This window comes from Chlamydotis macqueenii, chromosome 13 (assembly GCF_036417535.1).
Source record: "Chlamydotis macqueenii isolate bChlMac1 chromosome 13, bChlMac1.mat, whole genome shotgun sequence".
NCBI classification, from domain to species: Eukaryota; Metazoa; Chordata; class Aves; order Otidiformes; family Otididae; genus Chlamydotis; species Chlamydotis macqueenii.
The window spans coordinates 9,372,171-9,386,143 of NC_141568.1; positions in this window are offsets into that span (position 1 = coordinate 9,372,171).

A 13,973-nucleotide genomic window follows, 5' to 3' on the forward strand; every position below is an offset into this window, starting at 1 on the left:
ACATTACTGATGTGTATACTTCTTACATATGCTCTCTCATCTTAAAAGCTTGAGATTGGTGCGTCAAAGGGGAAACATCTTGTTTTACATACATCCTAACTTCCACATATTCAATTAGCTTGAATTTTTTTAGGGAATGACCAATCATTCTTTCTGAGGACAAAGATTAGCACGGGGCAGGGCAAAGATAACATGGGACAGATACGGTAAATGGGGAGCCTGCAGCAGAAGTGGAAACTGCCACTCATGGAAGCCTCTCAGGAAAGGCAAAAGAGAAAACTACAGAGATGGAGCGGGCCAAAATAACTGGACTGGAAGAAAGGATCTAAAAGGGCACAAAGGTGGGAGGACTATTTACTTATGAGTCTTACTTTGAAAACTTTCTGTGGTCTACTTCCATTTCTCTTGCTTAGAGCCTAAGACATTTCAGTAGTTTCTGTATAGGCTTGGGGCGGAGTGGCTGGAGGACTGTGTGGAGGAAACGGACCTGGGGGTACTGATTGATGCTCGGCTGAGCATGAGCCGACAGTGTGCCCGGGTGGCCAAGAAGGCCAACGGCATCCTGGCTTGCATCAAAAACAGTGTTACTAGCAGGAACAGGGAGGTAATTGTCCCCCTGTACTCGGCACTGGTGAGGCCGCACCTCGAGTACTGTGTTCAGTTTTGGGCCCCTCACTGCAAGAAAGACATTGAGGCCCTGGAACGCATTCAGAGGAGGGCTACGAAGCTGGTGAGGGGTCTGGAGCACAGGCCTTATGAGGAGCGGCTGAGGGAGCTGGGATTGTTCAGTCTGGAGAAGAGGAGGCTCAGGGGAGACCTTATAGCTCTCTATAACTTCCTGAAGGGCAGTTGTAGTGAGCTAGGGGCCGGCCTTTTCTCTCGTGTAGACAGTGATAGAACTAGAGGCAATGGTTTCAAGCTGCGCCAGGGGAGATTCAGGCTGGACATTAGGAAATATTACTTCTCGGAAAGGGTAGTCAGGCACTGGAATGCACTGCCCAGGGAGGTGGTGGAGTCACCGACCATGGGGGTGTTCAAGAAACATTTGGATGTTGTGTTGAGGGATATGATTTAGCTGAGAAGTATTGGTGATGGTTGGACTGGATGATCTTTTAGGTCTTTTCCAATCTTGATAATAATTCTGTGAAATTCTGTGAAATTCTGTTTCTCATCATCAAGGAAAAAAAAAAACAATCCTACAATTCTACCTTAAAGTTCTGGTAAATTTGCGTTTCAGTCATCACAGGGAAGAACTTAATTTATTCCCAGATGTTTTTATAAATACCAAGCTAAAACGAGCACAGGATGCACTTAGAGAAGAGTTAAATAAAATGGACTTCATATTCAGTTCTGCAGCAGTCTATTGATCATTACTAATAAACAGCCATTAACAGAATCCCCAATTAATTCTTCAATCCAGCAAAAGTAAGTGTTCTTGCCACTGCAAGTGAAGAATTCACCTGTACCACTCTGTTTGAAGAGCAAAGCACAGAAGTCTACTACAAATTATATCATACAGTATTTGAAGAAGGAAGAAAAAGAAAATACCTGTTCTCCAGCAGATAGGATTTTCCATTTCTATTAAAAAAACGATTCACCAAATAGTCTGTTACAAGTATCAACATACCCGAGTAAGGCCAGTCATGAAATTAGTTACAGAGTAGAGAATAAAAAACGCTTTGGAAATATCCAGCTATATATAATCAAAACACAATTTTTTCCCCAAACTATTAAAAACCAATAATTTTTAAAAAGTCAAACTAAAGACTCCATTCAGCAGCCTGTAATACTACTGAGATTTCTGCTTAAATAATGTCTGGGACAGGACTACGGATGCCACTCCCCTGAGACCTTTAAAAAGCCCATCAAATAATCCTGCACACCTGTGTTGAACTTAACATTATTCCAGATGTGTATCACCATGGGCAAACTGAACTCTATTCCGTATTGATGAAATGTCGGTCAGTGCTACAAATAAAAAACTTCAATAAGTACTGCTATCCAGTGGACCCTTCCCAGCACAAAACACAGCACAGAAATTTAATATAAAGGATCAAACCAGAAAATTAATACTACTGAATAGTATTCACACTGCAAATCATTCATATTTATCAGTATGCAATCACCTTCTCTTACCTAGGACAGTGATAAAGATTGGGCAGTAAAGACAACTACCACTGTTTTATTTCTGATTTTAAAGAATAAGTTTAATTTAATACTTAGGATAAGAGAAACAATAAAAATGGAACAACCTTCAGTATTTGATGTTAAGTACTGAGTTTGACACCTAACATTACTTATCATTCTTGTTTCCTGGTCAAATACCAACATGACTGACATTTTTCCATTTCCATAACATCAAGGCTGTAATGCTTAAAATATCTTGTGAAATACAACCCTCAACATTTTCAACTTCGAAGTTATCAGCATAAAGGGAAAATAGTGCCTGTGTCATTAGTAACCTTGTATGTCACACAAGGGTAAAACAGGCAGCGTTCTTCCTTTTTTCCACCTATTTGATAAGTTAGAATTTTGGAAATCTGATGATCAGTGCCTAAAATTTTTTTCTCTCATCTCTGTCATCTGGCTCAAGTGTGGGAACAAGTTTCAGAAATTTGCATACTGCAAACAAACCTTTTACCAACTGGATCAACTCCAATGTCTTTTGCTGCTGGATGATGCAGCTCTGCTTTTACACATGCCATGTTCTTCCCACACAAACCCTGTTCTTCACTAGCATATCACCAGGTGACAAGCTGAAAGCCCGTTTTCACCCTCCAAAGTCTAGACCTTCACCAACCAGTCTCACAAGCAGAGACCATACAGACCAGTCCTCCTGCCATCAGTCCAGTGTTTGCTCCTTGAATTGTCATCAGCAAATTGTTCAATTTGAGTTTTCTGCTTTATACTTCAACTACTCAGTTGAATACACTGAGATATGGCACATTAAATACACAAGACTGATTGGCATCACTCATTTTTTTTTTTCATAGCATAGTAAGTAAGATTCCTTTGGAAACTAATAAACATCTTCACCTACTTTTCCTTGGAAAAGAGCCATCCCTGTTTAAGGCTGCTGTAAGTGGTTTATGGTGCATTTTCCCTCACCTCATCTCAAGCAGCATGAAGTGAGCATCTTGTTGGAGGATGCAGATGGCCAGGACAACAGGAGAAGAAAAAAAGAAAGACTTAGAAGAAAATTAAAAGAAAAAGATCATTTTCCTCCCAAAGATTCTCACTTAACCTTCATGCAGAGGGAAAAGCTTGTCGAGGGCTACTGCAGCAGTGTGTTTCACATCCAGCAGCTCATCCTGTAAGACAGCCATGAGCCTGCACACTGAACATTTAGTCTCCTGCATGCAAATAGGATCTCGTTCTGAGCAGTGAACTCCTGGAGACTTCAAACTGCAAGTAAGTGAAGCCAGTCTGGTTTTTTGTTTGGTTGTTTGGTTTTTTTTTGTTTTGTTGTTTGCTTTTTGGGTTTTTTTTAAGTATATAGTGTCCCTTAAGGCTTGTTTTCTCGCTAACCCATTTTCATACGAATTCTACTTGTCTGCACTTTGTCATTCAATATCAAATAAGCTGTTTAACCACGTGATACCACATAACTTCTCCTAAATCTGTTCCAAAACTTGTTTAAAGGGGAAGGAAAGCATTTAGAAACTAAAAAGCCTAATAACAGTCTCCCTTTGAGTCTACAATCACCCGTGAATGTCCTCCACCCCTGTTATCCCCTGCTTATCTCAAAACGTGTCTTAAAGGTGCAAATATATCAGGAAAAGTAATTAGCTAATGCTGTTCACACATACTTTCACATCGTAGTTATTTGTGTCTAAAAAATAAGTTGAACAAACATCACTAGCAAAAGCATCTTCTCAGAGTGTACCTCCGAATACCTGAATGCTGCATTAGAAAATCGTTATTGTACAGTGACCTTCGTGACACCAAGGACTAATTGCCACCGAGATGAAAGAATATAATGTGACACTGTTCATCCCAGTATACCAAAAACGGCATTGTAGTAAAAACGGCAGGAAAAGGTGTACCTTGAAACATATCATGCTAGAAAGTAAACACTCTTCCCCTGGCAACATAACATAACACTGACAACAGCGTAATTTAAAAGGAAAGTCAAAATTTATTACAAAGTAATTATTATTATTACTAAAATAAATAAATAATAGGAAGCTATTATGTCTGTTTCAAAGGTCGAGGTGTTCTGTAATCTTTCCCTACTGAGGTCAGACTACTCAAAGTTATGTCAGCTGATGACCTAACACAGTCTTAATACTTGCAGTGCACTGAAAAAGATTTTTGTAATACACAAAAAAGCTATTCTGTGTCAATGTGCAGACTCCAGGCAGGTTCAGATCAAACTAGCCTTTGTGTAGGACATGTTTTCATTACTTGATCGGAAATCTGTTAAAATTTATGAACACAGAGTATATACTCACTATTCCAAAACAAAGGACATCTGCATTTGGAAAGTGGTTTTCCCCAAAGTTCTCCAGCTTTTTCACAACAGGTTCCTTTTACTGCGTGGTTGTATTCGACAACCCAGAGTTTCACATAATTTTGCTCTTCTATATATGCTATTCGTAATTTCACAACACACATACAGTTTATGAAGGTTTTTTTTTTTTACAAAGACTTTGCACAGAATCAGCATCCTCTACAAGATACACAGAAATGCACATCTACTCTTCTTTATTGCTCCCAGCCTAGCCAGGGTGAGATTTTATAAGGCCTGGAAGAAGAAAGAAGGTGACAAACTGCCAATGAAAGACAAAGATAATTTTTTCAGGAATTTCTTGAAAAAAAAAAAAAAAAAAACAACCAAAAAAACCCAACAACTTCAAAAAAGATGGGAAGACATTAAACTTTATAATAGCTTTATCATGAAAGCCAGCTTAGTGAATAGGAAAACAAATTGAAGACAAAAAAAAAAAAAAACAAAAGAAATCTGAACAGAACCTCCTGTCCCATAGCTAAATGGCTGCCTATCTTCACCTAGGTTATATTTCAGTACTATCTTAACAGCGAATGGCAAAGCAAAAGTAGTCAAACACGCATTAACATGTAAGCCTAGCTTGCAGCTTTTGGCTTCAGTGACTAAGAAGTTGAAAGTGTTAGAGAAGGCAGTTGTGTAATGGCTATGAGGACAAGTGTAGATAGCAGCTCCTCTCCAATGCGTGCAACAACACAGCATTTCTAAGATAGGACTCTGCAGTCATGAAGAACTGGAAAAAAATGAGTAAAATCTTGAGCCTGCCTCTCTGCTGAGCCCCAAAAGCTCATGAAAGCTTCTGTGGCCCAGCAGCTGTGGAGGCCGTTTAACTTATTGAAATGAGTCTCATGGGAGCGCATTTAATTTAAGCCCCTGAAGTTAACACCATTAGAAGATACATTTCCTTGATGATTAAAAATTAAATACACAAGTATTTCAAAGCCTTTGAAATAACTTAGAACTAATGAAGGACTAATTGCTTCACTACATGTCTTCATATAATGATGTATAAAAAATTGGTGTCAACTGTCTTATGTCAACTTTAGCATCAGTTAATTATACGTTTTCCATCAGTCATCCACAGTCACAATTAAAACATGAGAATATTCTTATAATTAGTTTTCTGTTTTAGAAAGAGAGAAAACTGAAGGAAGTGTTAAAACTTGTTTGACTTTTTTTTTTTTGTTATTAAGCTGACACAATCATTACCATCACCTTAGAAATCAAGTCCATGGCTAGTTGGCTAATGGTAGTTATATCGCTCAGGCTTGATTCACCTTTAGAAAACTGTGGGTTTCAGCAAATGTAAGTCTACTAATTTCAATTAGTTCATTCTTATTTTTTTAAATATTATGAGCAACATCTAGTTATTTATCAGATCAATAAACACTGATATTTCTTGTGAAAAGAAGTCTAACACATGAAAGTAGTAGGCAACCACTACCTCTGTTTTCATAGAAATAAAGAATAAGCAGGACTGCAGAGGAGGTACCTTCACCATATCTTTTACGCTTCTAACGATGGGGGAGGAGGGGAAGTCTGCAAATAGGAAATAAGTATATAGCAACTGCACAAATGCCATTTGAGACCTAACTAGTGAGCAAATCCCACGTGGACAGCTGCATTGAATCGTTTTAGTTTCTTAAACAAACAATTAACTTGGTTTTAAAAGACTTTCTAAACAAACATAAAAACATTACAACAGCTCTATCTCAGAAGCTTCACAAATACAAATGAGCAATGACAAGACAAGACTAGTTTACTAGAACTAGAGCTGCTGCTCTCTGGCCTCAAACTAAAGGTTTGCTTCAGCAAGGCTAGGAAGTCAAATCGAGCTGATATTAAACAGATACGGAGGAAGAATACCAGAATACCAGGAGCTGTGTCAGAGATAGTCAAGGGATATCACAAGGCAGCATCTCAGGCTTTGAGGCGTTCCCTCCCAGCCTTCCAGAGAACGAAAGCCGTACAAAACAAACAGAACAAAACAAACAGAACAACAACAGAAAAATCACCACCCCCAATGTATCTGCACATAACAAAATCCAAATGTTTATCTATGGAGCCAAATATTTTTTTTTTAAATATTTTGTTCTAAAATTTTAGTTCATTTCTGCAAGGAGACAGTCAGGAATGAAACTGAAATCAGTGAATCTAACTCAAACCATCTGAAATAAGCAGGAAAACTCCAGACAAAGGCTTCTCCTGAGTGTGCAAGTCCTATGATTTAACCCTGAAAGAGCAGTATCCTATGGTAGTCCAAAACAAACAGTAGATACATTCAAAATGCTAGCATTGTTAGAAGTCCCAGAAGCTTATGAGAAACTTAATTTGGCTATTACCCAAGAAAACAGTAGTAATTGGATCCAGCTGTTCCTTAGGCTGCTGAGGATTATTTTGAGAGTGGAGTCCCTGGGGATTACTGCAGGTAGTCACATTGCTGGTCAACTACCAGCATAACCCAGGCAAACACCATAACTGACAAGAACCAGACACATAATGCTGTGTTTTCACAAGTGATAGTTAAGAAGTCCTCTAAAGGACATCTGCAGTTGATCAGAGAAATGCATGAGGGGAGGGTATGGTTTTGAGATTAACAGCAACTAGAATCTGGATACAAAAAAAACTCCTGACACCATTAGTTTTCATTATTTTTTATATTTTTTTTAAAACAAAATAGCTAGCTTTATCTCCAGTTCTCCAAAATACAGTACTGAAGTTTAACTACGAGCACGATTCCACACAGCAAAGGCATTTCAATTGCCACACCTCTCAAATTTAAGTTTGTACATGTTTGAATTAAGTCTATGAAATTACTTTTCAAAAAAGAAAAAAAAAAAAAACCCCTCATAAAGATATCCTCCCTCACCCCCAAACAACACATTGCACTGCCTGTAAGACTAAAACTAAAGAGAAAGGACTTGAACTGCCAGTCTTGTCAGGCACCAGGATCCTGGAGCCTTCGGTATCTCAATACAGGCAGTAAGACAAACAAAAAAGTCAGGCTCCTGCTCCCACACACTTGGCTGCAAGCAGAAGGGCCAGAACGCAAACCCATCCACTGCTAAGCCACAGCCTTAACCTCCTCTCCAGGAGCACACAGATGCATGACAAGCGTAACCTCAGCCACAGGCAAGGACAACTCCTTCACCCTGCGCTGCTAGCGATGTATCACTCTGGAGCTACACCTATCGTTCGCCATACGCAGCAGGTCAGCGAAGCACAGCTCTACTTCGAGTAGAGACAGATCTAAATGAAACACTTGCTAACAGCGTTGAATGCAGCCTAACCTTCAGTGAGTTGAGTGCGACGGTTCCTCACTTGAAAGAGTCATAGGGGCATCTCTCACTTCAGAATGACTTCTTGCCTCTTCAGAGCTTTTACAGATTGCTCCTCAAACTTCTCGAGAGTGGATTCTTTTCAGCTGCCATTTGATTCCCTGAAATGAACTTGAAATACGATGGACGTGAAAAGGAATAATAAATTACATTTTGCAGTTGCCAAAATGGACGCGCACTCACGGGATCCTGCTGCATATATGCTTCTCTTGCATACCTGATCTTGAATGGCACCCTGTCCTGGATGGGCCATGCTCTGTAAGAACAGCCCACCCTGCTCTGTAATTCGCTGCTCTGCAGAATACCTGAATATAGCGAAGTCAGCTTTCACAGAAACAGACCACTTCTTCCAAGCTTATAGGAGACATACTGCTTTCTGTAGCAAGGCCTTTAGTCTCAGCTAGATGCAACATTGGAAAGCCCTCCATACACGCACACATACAGCCAACCAAGTCTAACTGTTAAGGTAATAAACATTAGCAAGCAGAGCTCATTCCACATTTTAATCTATCCCCATTTAAAATCTGCAGAAAGCAAATTTATTACCAGAAAGAAAGAAATTTGTGGACATTAGTTCAATTAGATTGTAAGACTTTACCTTTACTCAGATCATTCTCTCTAAAACATGATCTTATTTCACCACTACCTGAAGTACACAAGTGGCTCAGCTGGCATCTGATGATGCTGAATTTGAAACTCTTCAAAAAAGCTGAAAAAAAATCACCAGAGGGTGGGGGGTGGCAGGGTGAAAAACCACTAAAAATGCTCTTACTTTGCAACTTTGAAATGAAGTAATTTGAATTGCTTCTAGAAAAATAGACGATTTTTTTTTGTTAGCAGGGTCCCAAAGAAAATACCATTTTAAAATTTGCATGTAAAATAATGTTTCCAAGTTAAGGAGCTGAAGTGATTTTCTCTTCTGTTTTGCTTATGTCTTCCTTCTCACAATACATTATTAGCACCCCTGGCCAGGAGCAGCCCATATCCACCCAGCAGGACGTGATGGTGCCAGATACGCACTGTGGACTATTTGCAGAAAAACTCAGTTCTTCCGACAGCCAGCAAAGCAGCATACTGGGGCAGTTCAGTTCTTTCAGAAGTAAATTTAGAAAAATCCTTTGAAGTACAATCTGACAGCTGCATAAAACCACTTCTTGAAAACAACAAAGAACCATAGTTTAGATGTCTCTAAGAGACAGAGCAGAAGTCCCAGCCCTGCCTGCAATTTGTACTTGTCACTGAGCAGCGGCGGGGGGGGGGCATGTTAATTCCCTGAGGGGGCACCAGCACCATCCTCCTTTTGGTTTTTCTACTGAGAATAGGACAATCTATAATGGAATTTCAGACAAAAGGCACTAGTGACAATTCTCTATTGAAAGGAAATATCTAAGTATCAGAAATTTCTTGGATGTAAACTCTGATGACTGATGTTGCAACACTGAAGTTGATAAGAGTTTTGACATCTACATTTAAGAACCCACAGTCAGATGACCCTCTCTTTTTCTTTTAATTTTTTTTAGCATGCAAGTCACACAAGTCTTGTCAACATGAACTGCCAAAGTAGTATGCTGAACCAGTAATGGCTCTACAAAGGGCCTTGGAAGCTGTAGATATAATAATCAAAGTGGTTTTCATAAGCTGAGAATACAAAACTGAGGAAGGGGAGAAAAGGCAAATGGATGTATTCGCTTACTGCTTGACTAGTTAAGAACCTCAGGACTCCGCAGCCAGAACGTCAGAGATTAATCAATCTTTGTAAGAAAACCAAGAAAAGGTATCTTTTGCTCTCTGTTATAAAACTAAAGAGATATTAATAGTTTATGCCATTAGAATGTAAAGGCAAATTCCATAGATTTTAAAAACAAAGCAAAGCAAACAGACACTTTCTCTTGTGGCTACCACTGGCTGAGGTGAGCAGTGGGTACAGTGGAAGCACTGTGTTTCATAGACTGAGAGCATTTTAAGTTCTATGCCATCTAATACAGCCCAGAGCTTAGGCTGCATGTTGGTTTCCAGTGCCCCATCGTAATGTGATGTGTAAGAGTAATAAGATAGAGTTGTTTAAAAACAGATCCAAGACAGATCATTCAACTTGCTTGTTCAAAATTCATAATAGTCAATACAAGAGTTGTCCCAACTTGTTTTGTTTTTGATTAGTAAGTTCTTTCAAGGAAATGGCACCGAACAGGCAATATGATTTCACATATATTTCCTCAGAGAACAGTTTCAAAGACCTGTTTATTGCTAAAGAATAATTCAGTGACAAAAGATCAAAATATACAACAAAATTAAAAACACAGACTTTTTCCATTGCGATTAGGTAAAACACAAAGACACACCATCTCAAAGGATGTCCATCCTCCCCAAGAAAGCAGCAGTCCCCCCAAAAAAACAAGCCTGAAATATTTTGTATTCATTTATATACCTGACTGCATCTGCTGTCATAATTTTCATCTTTTTTTCCCCAAAGAAACACCTGATCCCATATGTCGTAATTATAATCTACAAGTATAATACTCAGTGTCAAGGGATGTAATGTCAAAAAGCTTCAAGTATTAAATGATAGTTTTTTGTGCCCTGCTACCAAAACTAAGATCTCATCAGTAAATATATCATTTGGATATTATCAATCCAGTCCTGGTATATCCTTTGTCTGCAGATGGGAAAATACTGGCCAAATCCTTGTCCTGCTGGATTCATTAAGGACTCTGAGGTTGACTGCAGTGGAGACAAGAGGCCATAGTCTATTTACTCCACTTTCAGTAACACTCCTTGCATACACACAGTGAGCAAGATTTAGCCTGTATTCGAAATTGCCACATTCCCCAGTGTTCACTAAAGTTGATTCAAATCTTTGCATTTTTCAGGCAAATTAAAACCACATGATGTGTTTTGCCAACTTTTTGGATTGATCCTCAGAAATAAGATGCAGAATTCCTTATGGGAACAAGCTTACTTTTGTACCATTGTTTTAAGAGCCACACAGCCCTGCTGTGAGCTAAATCATCTGTGTACCCGTACTGGTGTTCTGGCATCTCCTGCAGCAGAAAAGTAACCCAGAGAACAATAGGCAACTGCAGCTCTGCATTATTCCAGTAATTAAGCCTCGTCCTTCCCCTTAATAAATAAATAATGAACTTCAGAAAACTTTAATATGAAATTAAAAGTAAAATGAACACAACCTTAAGGGACATTTCTTCATATACATTTCAGTTTACTGCAAGACCAAACACGGATGGCACTAGGAGGACAGTCCCAGTTTATTTGACTAACAAATTATCCTTTTAATAGGAAGGCATATTTGCTTCCAGCAGCGTCACATTTAAGAAAGTCCCAATGTGACGCACTTGTGTGCCCTCAGGTGCAATTTCTTAACCTTTCTGAAGCGCAAAACTTGCATCTAAGATTGTTATTCTGCAATTAAAATAATTCTAAAATAGCTATCATACTGTATGTACACAAGGAAGAAACTAAAGGTTAGAAGGGCAAACTAAGTTTTTTTTACTTTTTAACATTTGACACCTAACTTTAAAAAAAAAAAAAAACAAACCTGTAAGGCTGCAAAGCAGTTTTTTTGGTATTATGAAGATAAAAGATTTCTCCCAACATCTATTTAGAGTTTGCAAAATACCTATATTCAAGCTACCTACTACAACATCAACTAAAGATGCTACATTATTTGAATGCTATTGTATTCTGCAGGTAAGTGCTGGGAAAAGTGAACAGTTTGCATAGCTCCAAGTATCAGATTCATTTGGAGAGGAGTGCTCTGGAGCAAAATGCCCAAAAGAAACAGGAACATATCACATGGACAAGTGACAGACACCGATCCAGTACACCGGCACAGAGACTGGCAATTACAAGAGCAGACCGTCCATCTAGCTGCTGCCATTCAGGAGACAGAAGCCTAATTTCCAAAGTTTTGTTTCCAGAACTTCTGTTTCTTAGAAGCACTCAAAACCCTCTTCAATGACTGAAAAGGAGATGCTTTGAGATTGGCAAGAGACAACAACAATAAGGACAAACTGTGATTCCTGTTCTGCGAGCTCGTGTGGGGACATACGGTTACACAGGGAGCTGCTTTACTCCGCTGAATTCCCTTCCACAGATGACAGTTTGGGGAACGGCGAGGGAGCTGCTCCTCCGCTCTTGCACAGATGGATGGGAAAAGGACACAGCCGACATCCCATACAGCAAGCTGCATTAGGAGTTAAACAGAGCCAAGAAGAGGGTTTATGGTGTTTACTCTCTCCCAGGGAAAATAGCTGAATTTTAATTCTCAGGCTGAAAATAACTGAGTGTAATTGAACATTCAATAGCAGTGCTACCAGATAGCTGCCAGGGCTCAATCTCTCCTCAGCCACACACTCCTGCTTCCCTCGCTGTGCTGGAGCTGTGCTGGCATAAACAGCGCAGCCATGCAGAGATCCAGGATAGGGAACAGATACGGCAGAAAAACAACTCATCAGCAAAACGTTATCATTTAGTCACCTCCCTGATTTGGCTTAACGTACAACAATACAGATTCCATTATGATCAGGAGCGGAAGGAAGTGACAGCATGAGAAAGAAGGGAGAACAAGGCCACGGCTGCTGAAGCCAGGACTTCCATCAGGAGTTATTTGACCCAGCAGGCTTAAAACTGTACCCGTGGTTAGCCCTGCTTGCTTCTGAGCCAGGGGAACTTAATGCATCTTAACCAGTCACACTGCCAGGCATCACACCTACTGGTCATACACCAAGGCAAAGCACAGCTAGATGCGACAGAGTATTTCCCTCTGGGAGAGGATAGAAGGCCCTCTGGCAGGATGCTGCAGAAACTTCCACCGTTAAGACAGAAAGAACAGACCACTTCTGCAGACTCACTTCAATGAACAGGGCAAGATTTAATTTCCTACACCACAACCTCATAAAGACTTGGTAATCTTGTCTGGAATTATTCAATTTCAATAATATTTCTTGAAGAATGGAACTTTAATGAGTGTTTGTCATAATGACCCAGGCCCAAATTCCTGGATGAAAGTTTGCTTCCACCTGTGCTTTTAGACTCCACACCGTGATATTCAAACCTAAACATCCCACAAGTCAGAAACAAAACACATTGCCTTGAACAAAAACTGAGTTTAGGTGATCTTTCCCATCTACATCTACTTAATATCAAGAATTTTTTTTTAACTGCTCTGAGTTGCCTTATGTATATCAGCTGCATTAATCATACAGTAGTCTTAAAGTTTTAAAAACTAATCTGAATTCCTACAGCTGTGAAAATTAAAGCAGTTTCTTAATGCACCTCTCTGACATAATTTTTTGATTTTTCAAAGTATCCCCTGTTTTGGCGGTTCTGTTCTTGATTTGGTTACCTGCTGGCAGACCTTGTGCAGATCAGTGCAGTATTACAGTACTGGTATTTACACTAGTGCAAACAAATAGCAAAACAGGACCAAGAAGAAGCAGCTGCTTCTTCGTTAGCTCCTATGCAAATGAAAGATAAGAGCTTAGCCATGTTAGGCTCCTTGTTCAATCACACAACCCCAAGTCAGTCTTTTCAAGGTAAAACTGCCTTCAGCTGGCACAAATCCCAGTGTCTTATTCTGGCTTTATGGGGCTTTTCACTGCTACAGCTGTCAAATTAGTGACAGTTCAGTATGCCTTGTTGATGTGCACTCTCGAAAAAGTACGAACAAGGCCGAGACCATCTGATCTCATTTTTACTTCTTATACTGTTCTGAACTGTCATACTGGATATGCTTCTTCCTAACACTTCAGGGTAGTGAGAACTCCGCAGTGGGTCTGAGAGGTTCAAGATAAGTTCATTAAGCCAATTTGTTAATCATCTCCATGAATTGTGCTCCCGTTTCTTATGAGGCTTTGTGTAATAGATTTTATAAAACCTTAATGAAAATCTAATTAGAGCCAAAGGTCTTTGAATGATTTCTTTTTTTTTCTTCCCTTCTTCCTCCTCATCGTTTTTTTTCCCGCTTTTAATTATGCATAGAAGCAAAGGACAAAAAGGGACAGTAAATGAAGGGACAGTAACAAAGAACACTTCAGTATAAGCTTCAAATTGTCACCATTTTTTTTTCCTATTCATGTGCATCCACAGCAGACAACTTGATAAAATTCTTTATG